Source organism: Lactuca virosa, chromosome 5 (assembly GCF_052849685.1).
Source record: "Lactuca virosa cultivar CGN04683 chromosome 5, Lactuca_virosa_CGN04683_v6, whole genome shotgun sequence".
Taxonomy (NCBI): Eukaryota; Viridiplantae; Streptophyta; class Magnoliopsida; order Asterales; family Asteraceae; genus Lactuca; species Lactuca virosa.
The window spans coordinates 232977769-232982877 of record NC_136430.1 but is presented as its reverse complement, the minus strand read 5'-3'; the positions used below and the strand labels follow the sequence as shown (position 1 = coordinate 232982877).

At 32.5% G+C, this 5109-nt stretch overlaps 1 long non-coding RNA gene across 4 annotated transcripts; it reads left to right on the top strand.

The window, feature by feature from the left end:
• The first annotated feature begins 1522 nt into the window (after nucleotides 1-1522).
• Nucleotides 1523-3587, top strand: LOC145116777 (uncharacterized). Of its 4 annotated transcripts, XR_013712300.1 has the most exons (5): nucleotides 1523-1834; nucleotides 1927-2021; nucleotides 2133-2634; nucleotides 3038-3150; nucleotides 3316-3587. It is a non-coding gene; the product is annotated as an uncharacterized LOC145116777 (long non-coding RNA). The 4 variants fall into 4 exon arrangements; XR_013712302.1 differs by having other exon boundaries at nucleotides 1523-2021; nucleotides 2214-2634; XR_013712301.1 differs by having other exon boundaries at nucleotides 1523-2021; nucleotides 3038-3103.
• Nucleotides 3588-5109: the final 1522 nt, after the last annotated feature.

The following is a 5109-nucleotide window of genomic DNA, read 5'->3' as shown; positions in this document are numbered from 1 at the left end:
CTTAACTACTGATGAAGGTTCCCCCTGCGAACTGAAGGGTTCCCCCTGGACTGAAGCAGTGGGAATTATGGGTACTTCATCTCTATTTTCTATCTCTTCAGCATCTTCTTCGGATTCTTCTAACTCTGCAGAGACATGTAATTGGTTGAGAATGACGAGAACAAATTCCTATGACTCTTCAGAGACATGTGATTGGTTGCGAATGATCGGAACGAATTCCAATTGTTTGAGAATGATCGGAACGGATTCCTCCAAGACTGGAACTTTGATGGTTGTGATAATTGTTGGATTAGAGGGCATGCTTTCCTCCTCGACCACCGAAGTGGAACTTACATGTGAGGAATCTTCAGCGATGGAAGGTCCAAATGGCACACCTCCCCCGACCGGCAACGGAAATGCCAAGGGGTAACGACGGTTCATAGATTACCCAAATCACAAAGCACAAACTATAATTTCCTTTTTTTGTTAACAATTGATGTCTATTACATGGAATAAAACCTATCTATCTTCGAGCTGCTCATCCTTCCTTGCATTGATCCTTACATCATCTTAGGAATACATGCGATTTTGAGAATATCAACTTGATGTTGGTGAGTTCATAAGTTTATATAAATATCGATAAAAATCATTTTGAAAAGTATTAGGATCTATGAATAAAATCATATTTTATTATTTCCAAGGTTTTTATATCATAGCTTTCCAAGATTCTTCTGTTCTTTAAATATTCTATATTTTTTTCCTTAGAATATTTTATTGATTCCGACTTATTGTACTGTTAGGATATTTTACCAATCATAACTTATCTTAATGTACTGTTAGGATATATTACCAATCGTAATTCATTATAATATGTTTTAGGATATTTTATCAATCCTAATTATTATAATTCTTACTACTCTAACAATAGTACAAAAGTGACATATAGTCATGCTTTTTGAAAAAATGGTTGTCACAGATTTGGTTAATTGTGTCACTAAAGGTCAATTATCAAATTTCAATAATGTTTTAGGTACATATTAACTGAAAACCGTCACCATTGCAAACTATGTCCACACATTTCGTCACTGTTTTACATAAAAATGTGATAAATACTAGCCAATATTCACATTAGATCATTGTGACTGTAGGCATTTTATTATGAAATTTAAAAAATGTGACCATAAGTGTTTTAGGATGACAGTTTAATTTCATATGAACGTCTAAATTTAATGATTTTGAATATAAAAGAGTAAAACATGTGACCGTAAATATTTTTTTATGACATTTAAAAAAAATACGAAACAGGTAATTAAAGTATTTTGTAGTCACGTTTTAATTTTCATGTGTATGTAAAAGTAATAAATAGTAACAATAAAAGAAAAAAAAAACATATCATTCCACAGTTGAATGTTAAAAAAGTGAACCAAAAATTTGGAGGGAGTTCAATTTTTTGGTTATCCAAAAAATTCAGTTTTTCCTCTAGAATTTTAACAGTTTCACCCTTTTCCAAAAATTAAATATTTTTTAAAAAAACATTATCCTCTCTCATTTTCTCTGTGACTGCCTTTTCCCTTTGGTCGGAAGTCGGATTCTCTCTCTTACCAAACAAACACATGGGCAACGATCGATTGGCCATCACCACTCTCGACAGTCTATATGTTCAGTCATTCCCCTCCGCCATCGGTGTTGTTCTCCTGTCTCCTCAGACTCTCCCATATGTTAAAAATTCCTAATCTATTTCAGCTGCACCAGCCGAGAGACGCATCACCATCGACTTACTGGGATCGATTAATTCCACCCCACCAGATTCTTCACTCAATTCCATTTTAGGTTACATCCACCAGATGAGGAACTTGTACTACACTCTCAATCCTCCATTATTTATCCAATATTAGCCATAAGTTTTGAGTGTTTCTTTTTCTTGAATTGGTGTAATCTGTAACAAAGAAGGTGAAAACGATAGGCTTTGGTGCTGAGAGCGAACGAGAACCAAAGAATGGGGAAGAAGAATTAGAGCATAGAAACCATATAAGGAGTACCGAGTACGTGATTTGAACATTCTTGGCAGAGCACTATTCTCAGTTTACCTTCTATTCCTTGTTGATTTGTTAGTGTCCCCTTATTTGTTTCATATTTTGACTATTTTGCCCTAGGGTTGAACCTTCTTTCCTGCCGATGCATCCTCTCCGATTCCTTGATGTTGTATAGTTTTTTTTATTGGAAATCTCTTTTAGCAATGTGCATGTAGCTCAGGTGGTTAGTATTCTCTTCTGAGGTTTGCGCTTTGTGCTCCGATCCAACATTTTTTCTGGACAAGAAATTGATGTGGTAGTGGACGACTCAATAATCTTGGCCAACAGATATGAGTATCTTGAAATGGATGTGTAAATTCCAAATACCTCTGTCCAATTTCTGAGCATGATTCCTCCACGCAGTCTAAAGTTAAGTTTCATGCTTTCTTTCAGTTTGTTGTTGCACAATTCGATTTCAGCATTTGCTTTATATGTTGGAAGTGATTTTTCAAAAGAATTTGATGCTTGGCATTTTTATTGGTTTTTGCAGTCGGGAAAACTACAGAATACAAGTAACTGGACATTTTTACCCCTGGTGTGGTTAACCTCAGTGCTGATGAAGGTTATATGCAGGCTCTCAGTGGTATGAAATATGTGCTGGTTTTTACAGCTTCTGCAACACTTATAAATTGTTAGCCTTAGGCTGGACAATTTTTTCCCAATTGTTACCGAGTAAACTTGTTTCTTATCTTATCTAGTTATAATCATATACCCCCACCCATAATCAAACATTATCATCATTTTCCGTATTGATTAATTTCCAATTGTGTCTACTTGAGGGAGTATGTTGACGACACAGAATACTACATCAACATCATGTTAGATGAGAAACAAAAACATCTTCTGATGAACTTGTGGTCATGGTTGGAGCCTTTGGAATTAAAATTATCATTGAGCTTTTCATTCTTTTTTTTACAAGTAAATATATTTGTGTGTTCAGTTGCTGATATTTCTTTCATTGATTACATTTGTGTTGTTATTTCAAGATGATGAGAGCTTAAGGAGATGGAAAGAGCAATGACATAGAGGTCTTAATGTCGCCTAGGATCTTGGTAATTATTTTTGTGTATATGCAGATCAAGATCTCTTATAATGCCAAGTAAGAAATTTTAGTAATTAAACAGACACGAATTACATATTGCTATTATTTGTAGGAAATGCAAATAGATTGCTACCATGGGTAGAGATATGTTAGTACATTGTTATTATTGGTATAAATAAAGTAAATTTACTAATTCTATATGTTGCTCTTACTATTTTTTAGGTGTGGGAATTACATAAACAAGTTCAAAGGCATTCAAAGATGCAAATAGAAATACAACGAAGACAAACATAACTTAAATAGCAATTGGCGGGTTTTATGAGATAATTTAACAATCTCTCGATAATCCAACAAATGTTTTTTTTTAAACTAAGCTGTTAAACATTTATTAGATTTTGTATGTAATTGTAATATTGTATTATATATTTTTAATGTATTAGACAATTTGTATAGTATGATTATTAATTTAAGTTGTTTAACTTACATGATGTTAATTGATCAATATTTGGCATATAAATGATTTTAAGTAATGACTACCAAAGGGCTTCTAGCCTAGCGGTATCCGGTGTTGCTCTCCTTTCTTGAGGTTGAGGGTTCAAGTTCCGTCGTGGATTAGGAGTAGGTTAGATTTGCCGTTTAAAAAAAAAAAAAAAAAATTTAAGTTTTTCAGAATAGTCATGACAAACAAAAAAGTGTGACTAAATGTTAATAATAGTCACCGTTTAATATTTTATGTGTCATTAAAAGTCAATAATAGTCATGATAAACGAACAAAACGTGTGATTAAAAGTAGTTTATGGTTATAGTTTAATATACTACGTGTCACTAAATGTCAACAATTGCCATGAAAAATGAAAAAACATGTTACTAATACTAGTTTATGGTTATGTTTTAATATATTACGTGTTACTAAAAGTCAGAAATAGTCATGACAATTGAAAAAACATGTGACTAATACTAGTTTATGGCAATGTTTTAATATATTATATGTCACTAAAAGTCAGCAATAGCCATGACAAATAAAAAAAACATGTGATTAGTACTAGTTTATGGTAATGTTTTAATATATTACTTGTCACTGAAAGTCATCAATAGTCATGAAAACAAAACAACTTGTGAGGGAAAGTAGTTTATGATGATTTTTATCAAAAAATTATTAAAGAAACTAAAAAAAATTGGTACCATATGGTGACGGATTTTACCTATAGTAACGGTTTTATGGGTTATAGCCCCACAATTAGACGCCACCATAACTTATCTTTAATGATGGAACTTTTCGTTTCACATTGAATGAAAAAAAACCCGTCATAAAATGTATATAGTGATAGGTTTTTTGCGTGGCCAAAGACCAGTTTTGTACTAGTATAAGCCGTCACTTTAGGTAGTTGACTACTTAACTTTTTCGGGTTGCATTACCAAGAGCCCCTATAATCGACGATTTCTGAATATAATTGTAACAACCCGTTATTTCAAGTCAATGTAAGTCGAACTTATTCGAATAAAAGTCTAAACTACAATCGTATACAAGTAAATCCATATCATAGCATTTATACAATGACAACTTGAATGCTTTAAGGGCATGTTTATATAAGTTATTTTATTTGCATATTTTGATAATCATACTTATATATATATATATATATATATATATATATATATATATATATATATATATATATATAAGTTATAAACACTTATATTGAAAACCATGCATTTATAACTTAATATACAATTCAACATAAGTCAAGGATGTAAAGTAAAAAAGCATGAATTTCCCATTTTCATTGTGTTTTCGGCCATATGGGGACCTTAGCTAAGTGTAGACCGAAAACTCACTTCATGGACCACCCTTGGACCGAAATCAAACCCTTCTAGAAGACCTAGGCCGAAAACACTTTTCTATTGGACTTTATGACCACAAACCCTTTTCTATTTGACCTTAAGGACCGAAATCAACATATCGTGATTATATTTTTGTGATTTCGGTCATGTAAACCGAAATCCCTTTCATTTTGG